Raw genomic sequence first — 12,870 nt, forward strand, 5'->3', positions numbered from 1 at the left:
AGGAACTCCTGCAGCGATGGGCAAGAAATGCTGACCTTGCCAGGCACTGACCATTATCCCTGGAATTTAATTTAAAGAACATTAATCAAAATTTAAATGTCATGTAATTTAAGTGCGCTGAGCACAATGGAATCAGATTAAACAGCATAAAGTTAAACAGCTGGTTTAGTTTCTCTTCCTGCACTAGGCTCCTATTCATAACTGCTCCACACTTACAGGGAATCCTGATATTATCTCAGGCTCAGCTTTAAATGGCCAAATCTGATCTAAATTCGTAATTGGAATGATTTAGGGCCATGTTAATCTGGGCAGCAGTCTCTCACAGAGGCTTCGTTAGTGAGCACTGCAAGTTTCACGACTGGAATCAGATTCTGCAGACTGCAGCATGAACCATTAATGCAATCGCTTGAATCGGCTTTGCCTTCTGCAGCAGACCCCCACGTCCTGTCAAAGGAACATTCTAGATGGCGGATGGTGGGATGCTTGTAAGGCTGCGTTCAGAGGCTGCCACTGATAGGGCTCCTCCCCCTCCAACCCCTCCCCCCCTCCCCCCCCCCCCCATCAACGCGACTTTAAGACACAGGTTGGGTTGTGAAGCCCACATCCAGGCCTTTGTTACCTCTAGACTTGACTATTCCAACGCACTCCTGGCTGGCCTCCCACATTCTACCCGACGTAAACTAGAGGTGTTCCAAAACTCAGCTGCCCGTGTCCTAACTCGCACCAACTCCTGCTCACCCATCACCCCCTGCGTTCGCTGACCTATATTGGCTCCCAGTTAAGCAATGCCTCAATTTCAAAATTCTCATTCTTGCTTTGAAATACCTCTATAGCCTCGCCCCCTTCCTATCTCTGTAATCTCCTCCAGCCCACAACCCCCCGAGATGTCTGCGCTCCTCTAATTCTGCCCTCTTGAGCATCCCTGTCAATAATCGCTCAACCATCGGTGGCCGTGCCTTCTGTTGCCTGGGTCCCAAGCTCTGGAACTCCCTGCCTAAACCTCTCCGCCTCTCTAGCTCTCTTTCCTCCTTCAAGACGCTCCTTAAAACCAACCTCTTTGACCAAGCTTTTGGTCACATGCACTAATTTCTACTTATGTAGCTCGGTGTTAAATTGTTACCTCCTGTGAAGCGCCATGGGATGTTTCACCACATTAAAGGTGCAAGATTCTGCAAATCCCTTGGGAGGACAGATGCACCAACATTAGCATCCTCGACCAGGCCAACATCCCCAGCATCGAAGCACTGACCACACTCGACCAGCTCCGCTGGGCAAGCCACAGCGTCCGTATGCCCGACACGAGACTCCCAAAGCAAGCGCTCTACTCGGAACTCCTACACAGCAAGCGAGCCCCAGGTGGGCAGAGGAAACGTTACAGGGACACCCTCAAAGCCTCCTTGATAAAGTGCACCATCCTCACCGACACCTGGGAGTCCCTGGCCCAAGACCGCCCTAAGTGGAGGAAGAGTTTCCGGGAGGGCGCTGAGCACCTCAAGTCTTGTCGCCGGGAGCATGCAGAAATCAAGCGCAGGCAGCGGAAGGAGTGTGCGGCAAACCAGACTCCCCACCCAACCTTTCCTTCAACCACTGTCTGTCCCACCTGTGACAGAGACTGTAATTCCCGTATTGGACTGTACAGTCACCTGAGAACTCACTTTTAGAGTGGAAGCAAGTCTTCCTCGATTCCGAGGGACTGCCTATGATGATAAATACAATGGTGATGTTATTGTTGTTGAATGCGGACGGACTCAGTCGCGGACCTTCTCCTCTTCCCCTGTGCCTTGGCAATGCTGGGTTCCTGGGTCACATCCATGAGGAGAATGAAGGGGCGATTGACACATTCCACCAGGGTCTCTCCGGCCCTTTCCCCAGCTGCCTGGGACCTGCTGGCTTTAGGAAAGTGAATGTTGTCATTTTTAGACGCAGGCTGCTGAGAACGAGCTCAACACGTGGCAACAGCAGTTTGCTCTTAACATCGCAGATCATCCCAAGCAACAGTACCAACAACAACAACAAATTGTATTTATATAGCGCCTTTAACTTCGTGAAACGTCCCCAGGAACGCTATTGGAATTAATTTGACACCTAGCCAGATAAGGAGACAGGTGTCCCAAAGCTTGATCAAAGAGGTAGGTTTTAAGGAGCATCGGAAAGGTTGAAAGAGAGGCCAAGCTTTATCCCTGTAAGCTCCTCCAACTCTGGCCTCTTGCGGCATCCCCAATTTTCATCGCTCCATCATTGGTGGCCTTGCCTTCGTCTGCCGAGGCCCCAAGCTCTGGAATTCCCTCCTGAAAACTCTCCGCCTCTCTTTCCTCCTTTAAGTAACTCCCTAAAACCTCCCTCTTTGGCAAAGCTTTTGGTCAGCTGTCCGAGTATCTCCTCATGCGGTTCGTTGTCAACTGTTGTCCGAAAGTGCTCCTCGGGATGTTTTCATATTTTAAAGGCGCTATATAAATGCAAGTTGTTGTTGTTGAGCTTGCAGCTGCACTCAGCCCCTCCAGCAAGCTTAGTGCCAAGGAGCGGGCTGGGGAAGGTAAGTGAAGCTATACAAAATGAAAGACTTGCATTTATATAGCACCTTTCACTCAGGACGTCCCAAATTGTTTTCCAGCCAATGGAGTACTTTTTTGAGTGAAGAAACTTTTGTAATGTAAAAAACACGGCAGCCAATTTGTGCACAGCAAGGTCCAACAAGCAGCGATGTGATGATGACCAGATAATCTGTTTTTGTTATGTTGATTGAGGGATAAATATTGGCCAGGGCACCGGGGAGAACTCCCCTGCTCTTCTTCAAAATAGTGGTGTGGGATCTTTCATATCCACCTGAGAGAGCAGACAGGGCAAGAGGGAGGGGGCTTGACAAGGTGGATGCAGAGAGGATGTTTCCACTGATGGGGGAGACTAGAACTAGAGGGCATAATCTTAGAATAAGGGGCCGCCCATTTAACCAATAAGGGAATTAAGGGTTACGGGGAGCGGGCGGGTAAGTGGAGCTGAGTCCACTTGTTGACTGGCGGAGCAGGCTCGAGGGGCTAGATGGCCTACTCCTGTTCCTAATTCTTATGTTCTTATGCAAAACTGAGATGAGGAGAAATTTCTTCTCTCAGAGGGTGGTAAATCTGTGGAATTCGCTGCCTCAGAGAGCTGTGGAAGCTGGGAGATTGAATAACTTTAAGACAGAAATAAACAGTTTCTTAAACGATAAGGGAACAAGGGGTTATGGGGAGCAGGCAGGGAAGTGGAGCTGAGTCCATGATCAGATCAGCCATGATCGTAGTAAATGGCAGAGCAGGCTCGAGGGGCTGTATATGGCCTACTCCTGCTCCTATTTCTTATGTTTAATGTCTCAGCCGAAAGACAGCACCTCCAATAGTGCATCACTACTTCAGCACTGCACTGGGAGGTACCAGCCTAGATTTATGTGCTCAAGTCCCTGGAGTGGGATTTGAACCCACAACCTTCTGGCTTTAGAGGCGAGATGCACTACCCACTGAGCCACGGACATGGTGCAAACAAACACTGGAAGTGAACTTCACCACCTCACAACTGTCTGTGTGAACAGCTTTCTCCTGCCCTCAGTCCTCGGTCTCTTGCGTCTAATCCTGTATCCATGGCCCTCTCTTTCTTGATCCCTCAAACAGTGGAAACAGTCCCAAGAATCTGCAGTACTTTGCTTTTCTGCGTCTGTCTCCCCTGCCCCGTCCTTTCATAATTCAAAACACTTTCCTTCCATTAAAATTTCATAGGGAACAAAACTAATCAATAAAATATCCCAGTAGCCAATTTCCGGACATTAATAAATCATGATGTTGTTAATCCAGAGGAATTGGCAAAGCCGTCACTGACTACAGCTAGTCCCAGAGGTCGTGGCTCTCTCTGCCGCATTTGCTTCCCTCCTGTCTATTTTAACAGGCTGGGGCTCCTTTCCCCAGCAAAGAGAAGACCAAGGGGAGACCTGATCGAGGCCTTTCAGATTTTGAAGGGGTTTGATAGGCTAGATGTTGATGAATGGTTAAACTCCTGGGGGAGACCAGAACCAAGGGCTGTCGATATCATCATCATAGGCAGACTCTCGAATCGAGGATGACTTGCTTCCACGTCAAGAAGTTCATAGGTGTTTCAATGAAAGATCTAATATCCCAGGTCCCGAACTACATGTTGAAGGGTGGAAGGTGCCTTTGAGTGGATTTTTTTTAACGTTGGGTGGCCGTTGCACACCAGCCACCACACGGGCTTGATAGAGCTAGGTCTTGGTCCAGTGACACGGATTGACCAGGACGACTGGAGACCAGCTCTGCTGCACGGATCTAGTGCGCGCACATATCGCAGTGTGGGAGGAGGCTTGTGTAGAGCATAAACATCGGCACGGACCAATTGGGCCGAATGAACATAAGAACATAAGAATTAGGAGCAGGATCAGACCATTCAAATTCTGAGCATCTCTGATTGTAATCGCTCAACCATCGGTGGCCGTGCCTTCTGTGGCCTAGGTCCCAAGCTCTGGAACTCCCTGTCTAAACCTCTCCGCCTCTTATCTCTTTTTCCTCCTTTAAGACGCTCCTTAAAACCTACCTCTTTGACCAAGCTTTTGGTCACCTGCCCTAATTTCTCCTTATGCAGCTCGGTGTCAAATCTTTTTGTTTTGTCTTCCAATACTCCTGTGAAGCGCCTTGGGACATTTTACTACGTTAAAGGCGCTACATAAATATACGTTGTTGTTGTTGTTCAAGCCCCACTCCAGAGATTTGAGCACAAGATCGAGGCTGACACTCCAGTGCAGTGCTGAGGGAGTGCTGCACTGTCAGAGGTGCCGTCGTTCAGATGTGACGTTAAACTGAGACCCTCTCAGTAAAAGATTCCACGGCACTATCTCGAGGAAGAGCAGGGGAGTTCTCCCCCAGGGTCCTGGGCCAATATTTATCCCTCAACCAACATCGCTCAAAAACAGGCGATCTGGTCATTTATCTCGTTGCTGTTTGCGGGAGCTTGCTGTGCACAAATCGGCTGCCGCATTTCCATACATTACAACAGTGACTACATTTCAGAAAGGACTTCATTGGCTGTAAAGCGCTTTGGGACGTCCTGCGGTTGTGAAAGGTGCTATATAAATGCAAGTTCTTTATTCCTATTTGGATTATTGCACATCAGTCCCGATGTGAAGCCTTTAAACTCCTCATCCTCGTATGCATACTTCCCCAAGGCTTGGCAACAACCTGCCTTCTTCAGGCACATATCACAGCCCGAAAACGCGCCCCCCACCCCCCTCCACTCACCCATTAACTGCGGCCTCTCCCTTCTAGTCTACATCAAAGCCTACAGCTACCGTGAACTTTAGAGCTCTCGCTCCACACATTGCATCACAGTGCCCCTCCCTCTCCTCACCTTCAAACGTACTGTGGTTCTGCACTGTGATCTGAAGGCCGTAAAATCTAACATATAATTACAGTAAAATGCAGCTATTACCATTAAATGTGTTGACCCCTCCCTATCTCTGTCATCTCCTCCAGCCCCGTAAACCCCCGAGATATCGACGCTCCTCGAATTCTGCTCTCTTGAGCAGCCCCCATTGCAATCGCTCCACCATCGGTGGCCGTGCCTTCAACTGCTGAGGCCCCAAGCTCTGGAACCCCCTGCCTAAACCTTTCCACCTCTCTACCATGCTCTCGTCCTTTAAGACGCTCCTTAAAACCTACTACCTCTTTGATCAAGCTTTACTTCGTCTGTCTGAATATCTCCTTTTGTGTCTCACAGTGTCAAATCTTGTCGGATAACGCTTCTGTGAAGCACCTTGCGACATTTTAAAGGTGCTATATAAATACAAGTTATTATTGCTTTTAAATTGAAGTGGGAATTACATTCAGAACGTGGAACTGCCAAACGCCAATATGTAAACAACAACAACAACAACTCGTATTTATATAGCGCCTTTAACGTAGTAAAATGTCCCAAGGCACTTTGCAGCAGTGTTTTAAGACAAAACAAATACGTTTGAGACCGAGCCACATAAGGAGAAATTAGCGCAGGTGACCAAAAGCTTGGTCAAAGAGGTAAGTTTTAAGGAGCGTCTTGAAGGAGGAAAGAGAGGTAGGGAGGTTTAGGTAGGGAGTTCCAGAGCTTGGGGCCCAGGCAGCAGAAAGCACGGCCACCAATGGTTGAGCGATTCTAATCAGGGATGCTCAAGAGAGAGCGTGGCACCTTTAGTAACCCGGAGATTACTACCTTTGAGGTGCTACCCTTTAATATTCTTCCAAGCTCCCTAAATTCTGCCTGTAGGACCTCATCCCTCTTTCTAACTATGTCGTTGGTCCCGATATGGACCGCGACCTCTAGCTGGCTCTGGCTGCACTCCCCAGAGGCACCATCGGTTTGGAAAAGAGATGGACTCACGGGTGGGACTCCTGCACTACCTGCCTAGCGTTCTTAATTCGTCTGGTGGTCAGCCACTTTTCCTCTGCCTGCATGCTTTTAAGTTGCGGGGTGACCACCTCCTGAGACGTGCTATCCACGCAGCTCTCAGCCTCGCGGATGCACCGTAGTGACTCCAGTCGCTGCTCCAGCTCCAAAACGCTGAGCTCGAGTAGTTGAAGCTGGAGACACCTCCTGCACACTTGGTTGTCTAGGCCGCGCAAAACGTCCAGGGCTTCCCACATTCCACAGGATGTGCACTCCACGGGACTGAGCTCCCCTGCCATCCCTCTAATTAGACTTATATAATTAAAAGTAAAAGAGAAAGAGAGAGATACTTACCAATCAAATAGCCAACCACTTACCTGCCCAGTCGAGAGCTGTGAGATCCTCCTCAGAATTGAACTCCTCACCGACCTTCGGGTCTCCTGCTCCTCAGACTTCCCAAACTCCCCACCTCCCAAACTCCAGACCCCCCCCGAACTCCCGACCTCTCGGAACGCCTGAACTCCCGGAACTCCTGAACTGCCGATCCCTCGGAACTGCCGACCTCTTGGAACTGCTGACCTCCCGAACTCCCAAGCTCTCGGAACGCCTGAACTCCCGGCCTCTCGGAACGCCTGAACTCCCGGAACTCCTGAACTGCCGATCCCTCAGAACTGCCGACCTCTTGGAACTGCCGGCCTCTCGGAACTGCCCGACCTCTCAGAGTGCCATGGGATATTTTACATCCACCTGAGAGAGCAGATGGAGCCTCGGTTTAACGTCTCATCTGAAAGACGGCACCTCCGACAGTGCAGCACTCCCTCAGCACTGCACTGGGAGTGTCAGCCTAGATTTTTGTGTTATGACCAGTTCTGAGGCGGTTGATGGCTGTCCACTGTTTGCAAGGAAGGTTTGATCCTTCAGGTTGTACTGTGGGGTCCTCTATCAGGAATCCATTCTGTATGACAGCCTTCTCGAGGCCCACCCTGTTTACGTGACCTTAGATCACAACTAATGTCATCTCAAAGGACACCAAGCGTGTCGTTAAATCGGTTTCTCCAGTCACAGTAGCACATCAAGCAAATCTCCCCTTAACAACCCCAGCTTCTGCAGTCTCTCCACATAACCGGAGTCCCTCACCATCCTGGTAAATCTCCTCCGCACCCTCTCCAAGGCCTTGACACCCTTCCTAAAGTGTGGTGCCTAGAATTGGACACAGTAATCCAGCTGAGGCCTAACCAGTGATTGAGCCTTCTGTCACAAAGGAGAGCCATCACTGTGCTGGAAGGCACTTCGACATAAGAAGGCATCACAGCCCACCCGATTCTGTCATCGCTCACGAGGCAAGCAAGAGTAGTTGGGTAACGGTAGTGTAGTGGTTGTGTTGTTGGACTAGTAATGCAAAGACACAAGTTCAAATTCCACCATGGCATCTGGGGGAATTTTAAATTGAGTTAATTAAATAAAATACATTTTTATAAAAGCTCACATCAGTAATGGTGACCATGAAACTATCGGATTGAGGTCAAATCCCAACTGGTTCACTAATGTCCTTTAAGGAAGGAAATCTGCCGTCCTTACCCAGTCTGGGTGGATATATGTGATTCCAGACCCACATCATCATCATCATCATCATCATCATCATCATAGGCAGTCCCTCGAAATCGAGGAAGACTTGCTTCCACTCTAAATCCAGTTGCCCGATGAACCTGGCCTGATCGAAAACACTGACATTGTTGCATCTGTCCTCCCAGGTGATTGGCAGGATCTTACGGAGATAGCGTTGGTGGTATTTCTCCAAAGATTTGCGGTGTCTACTGTATATGGTGCACGTCTCTGAGCCATACAGGAGGGTGGGTGTCACTACAGTCCTGTAGGTCATCAGCTTGGTTGCAGATTTGAGGTCATGGTCTTCGAACACTCTCTTCCTCAGTTGACCGAAGGCTGCGCTGGTGCACTGGAGACGGTGTTGGACCTCGTCGTTGAGAACCACAGCAATGTGGTTGAATCTTAACTGCCCTCTGAAAATGGTCTAGCAAGCCACAAAAGAAACAGCTACGAGAAGCAATAATAAGCACTGTGGGAGCATCTTCACCACACGGACTGCAGCGGTTCAAGAAGGCGGCTCACCACCACCTTCTCAAGGGGCAATTAGGGATGGGCAATAAATGCCGGCATTGCCAGCGACACCCACATCCCATGAACGAATAAATAAAAATTGCATAGAGGTTGTGAGGTGCAACTTGGGTTATTCCCTCCCCTCTCTGGCAAGCCCCGGCGCCCCCAACCCCCAACATAGTGCTGCTGAAGACAATTGTAGCAACTCAGTACTGACTCTGCAGAGACAGATGATTGAACCTTCTTTGCCGTTAAGTGTAATACAGAACTGCATGGTGCATATACAGATTCATCTGGCTTCCAGCATTTATTTTTGTTCAATGGTTATTAGTGCAACCAGAGTTATATTCAAAAAATCATCAGAAGAATGAAAGATTTTCACAATGTCCCAAAGCGCTTTACAGCCAATGATATACTTTTTGCATGCAGTCGCAGTGGTAATGTAGAGAAATGCGGCAGAGAATTTTTGAGCACAGCAAGCTCCCGTGAACAGCAATGAGTTAATGACCGGGTAATCCATTTTAGTGCTGTCAGTTGAGGGATAAATACTGGCACGGGACACCGGGGAGAACTCCCCTGCTGTTCCACCAAATAGTGGCCATGGGATCTTTTACACCCACCCGAGAGGGCAGACGGGACCTCGGTTTAACGTCTCACCCGAAAGACGCCTTCAATGGCTGTGCTGCACCTCCGACAATGCAGTACAGCCATTGAAGGTTAACTTACGTGCTCGAGTCTTTGGAGTGGGATTTTAACCCATGACTTTCGGACTCAGAGGCGAGAGTGCTACCCACTGTGCCACAGCTGACATGCCTAATGTTTCTATTGTTAATTAGCTATTTTGGAAAGTCCCTCCTCACTGGGAAAAAAAAGGCTTCAAATCATGAAACGCAATCATAAAAGCACTGATAAAAGTCGCATGCAGTAAGAATGGAATTCGGGTCACAGGTGCTTTATCGTCGAGCTCTGTACCCGGTTTGTTAGTCAAGTCTGATTGTGTCACTGCACCGTATCAGTGCAGAGGCTGCAGGTGAGCTTGATCTCTGATCAGCTACGCACCATGGTGCAGGCAAGGTCACGAACCCTTTTGTCAGCTGTGGCTCAGTGGGTAGGACTCTCGCCTCTGAGTTAGAAGATTGTGGGTTCAAGTCCTGCTCCACAAAAATCTAGGCTGACACTCCCAGTGCGGTGCTGAGGGAGTGCTGCACTGTCGAAGGTGCCGTCTTTCGGATGAGACGTTAAACCGAGGCCTTGTCTGCTCTCTCAGGTGGACATAAAAGAACCCACGGCACTATTTCGAAGAAGAACAGGGGAGTTATCCCCGGTGACCTGGCCAATATTTATCCCTCAATTAACATAATTAAAGCAGTTTATCTGGTCATTATCACATTGCTGTTTGTGGGAGCTTGCTGTGCGCAAGTTGGCTGCTGCGTTTCCCACATTACGACAGTGACTACACTCCGAAAGTAGTTCATTGGCTGTAAAGCGCTTTGAGACGTGCGGTGGTCATGAAAGGCGCTATATAAATGCAAGTCCCACTCCAGGGACTTGAGCACAAAAATTATGTTCTTATGTAAGTCTTTCTTTCTTTTTCTTGACAGAACAAATTAAACATCGGGATCTACAAATCTTCTCATCGGGGTTCTATTGTCCTGCGACGCATGTTATTCAAACTCCAGGGACGGACTGGTGCAATTTTAATCCATTCCTGTCCGACGGGAAACAAGATTTCCACCACTGTAACATCGCCTGACTCCACCCCTGCCTCAGCTCATCCGCTGCTGAAACCCTCATCCAGGCCTTTGTAACCTCTAGACTTGACTATTCCAATGCACTCCTGGCTGGCCTCCCACATGAGGAAAAGGGGAGGTGCAACGAGACCTGGATGTCATGGTACATCAGCCTTTGAAAGTTGGCATACAGGTACAGCAGGCGGTGAAGAAGGCAAATGGTATGCTGGCCTTCATAGCGAGAGGATTTGAGTATAGGAGCAGGGAGGTCTTACTGCAGTTGTACAGGGCCTTGGTGAGGCCACACCTTGAATATTTGTACAGTTTTGGTCTCCGAATCTGAGGAAGGACATTCTTGCTATTGAAGGAGTGCAGCGAAGGTTCACCAGACTGATTCCTGGGATGCCAGGACTGACATATGAAGAAAGACTGGATCGATTTGACTTATATTCACTGCAATTTAGAAGAATGAGAGGGGATCTCATAGAAACATATAAAATTCTGACGGAATTGGACAGGTTAGATGCAGGAAGAATGTTCCCGATGTTGGGGAAGTCCAGAACCAGGGGTCACAGTCTAAGGATAAGGGGTAAGCCATTTAGGACCGAGATGAGGAGAAACTTCTTCACTCAGAGAATTGTGAACCTGTGGAATTCTCTACCACAGAAAGTTGTTGAGGCCAGTTCATTAGATATATTCAAAAGGGAGTTAGATGTGGCCCAAAGGGATCAACGGGTATGGAGAGAAAGCAGGAAAGGGGTACTGAAGTTGCATGATCAGCCATGATCTTATTGAATGGCGATGCAGGCTCGAAGGGCTGAATGGCCTACACCTGCACCTATTTTCTATGTTTCTATGTTTACCCTACGTAAACTAAAGGTGATCCAAAATTCGGCTGCCCGTGTCCTAACTAGCTCCCAGTCCTGTTCACCCATCATCCCTGTGCTCGTTGACCTACATTGACCCCAGTTAAGCAACGCCTCAATTTCAAAATTCTCATCCTTGTTTTCAAATTCCTCCATGGCCTCGCCCCTCCCTATTTCTGTAATCTCCTCCAGCCCCACAACCCGCCCCGAGCTGTCTGTGCTCCTCTAATTCTGGCCTCTTTCATATCCCTGATTTTCAACTCTCCACCATTGGCAGCCATGCCTTCAGTTGCCAAGGCCCCAAGCTCTGCAATTCCCTCCCTAAACCTCCACAACTCTCTACTTGTCCTTCCTCCTTTAAGATGCTCCTTAACATAAGAACACAGAAATAGGAGCAGGAGTAGGCCATACGGCCCCTCGAGCCTGCTCCGCCATTCAATAAGATCATGGCTGATCTGATCATGGACTCAGCTCCACTTCCCTGCCCGCTTCCCATAACTCTTTACTCCCTTATCGCTCAAAAATCTGTCTATCTCCGCCTTTAATATATTCAGTGACCCAGCCTCCACAGCTCTGTGGGGCAGAGAATTCCACAGATTTACAACCCTCTGAGAGAAGAAATTCCTCCTCATCCCAGTTTTAAATAGGCGACCCCTTATTCTGAAACTATGCCCCCTAGTTCTAGATTCCCCCATGCGGGAAAACATCCTCTCTGCATCTACCTTGTCAAGCCCCCTTATAATCTCATACATTTCAATAAGATCACCTCTCATTCTTCTAAACTCCAATGAGTATAGGCCCAACCTACTCAACCTTTCTTCATCAATCAACCCCCTCATCTCCGGAATCAACCTAGTGAATCTGCTCTGAGCAGCCTATAGTACAAGTATATCCTTCCTTAAATAAGAAGACCAAAACTGCACGCAGTACTCCAGATGTGGCCTCACCCTGTACAGTTGTAGCAGGACTTCTCTGGTTTTATACTCTATCTCCCTTGCAATACAGGCCAACATTCCATTTGCCTTCCTGATTATTATACCTGCATATTGACTTCATGCACAAGGACCCTCAGGTCCCTCACCACTGCAGCATTTTGTTATCTCTCTCCATTTAAATAATAATTTGCTTTTTATTTTTCCTGCCAAAGTGGATAACCTCACATTTTCCCACATTACACTCCATCTGCCAAATTTTTGCCCACTCACTTAGCCTGTCTATACCCCTTTGCAGATTTTTTGTGTCCTGCTCACAATTTGCTTTCCCACCCATCTTTGTATCATCAGCAAACTTGGCTACATTACACTCGGTCCCTTCATCCAAGTCATTGATATAGATTGTAAATAGCTGAGGCCCCAGCACTGATCCTTGGGGCACCCCACTAGTTACAGTTTGCGAAATGGAAAATGACCCATTTATCCCAAATCTCTGTTTTCTGTTAGTTAGCCAATCCTCTATCCATGCTAATATATTACCCCCAACGCCGTGAACTTTTATCTTGTGCATCAACCTTTTATGTGGCAACTAATTGAATGCCTTCTGGAAATCCAAATATATGACATGTACTGGTTCCCCCTTATCCACCCTGGATAGATTAAACCTACCTTTTTGATTAAGCTTTTTGTCATCTGCCCGATTATCTCCTTATGTGGCTCAGTGTCAAATTTTGCTTGACAATTTTCCTGTGAAGCACCCTGGGACGATTTACTACGTTAAAGGCGCTATATAAATACAAGTTGTTCGATTTTACTGTCTATTAACTTCACAGT

This window comes from Pristiophorus japonicus, chromosome 2 (genome assembly GCF_044704955.1).
Source record: "Pristiophorus japonicus isolate sPriJap1 chromosome 2, sPriJap1.hap1, whole genome shotgun sequence".
Lineage (NCBI taxonomy): Eukaryota > Metazoa > Chordata > Chondrichthyes > Pristiophoridae > Pristiophorus > Pristiophorus japonicus.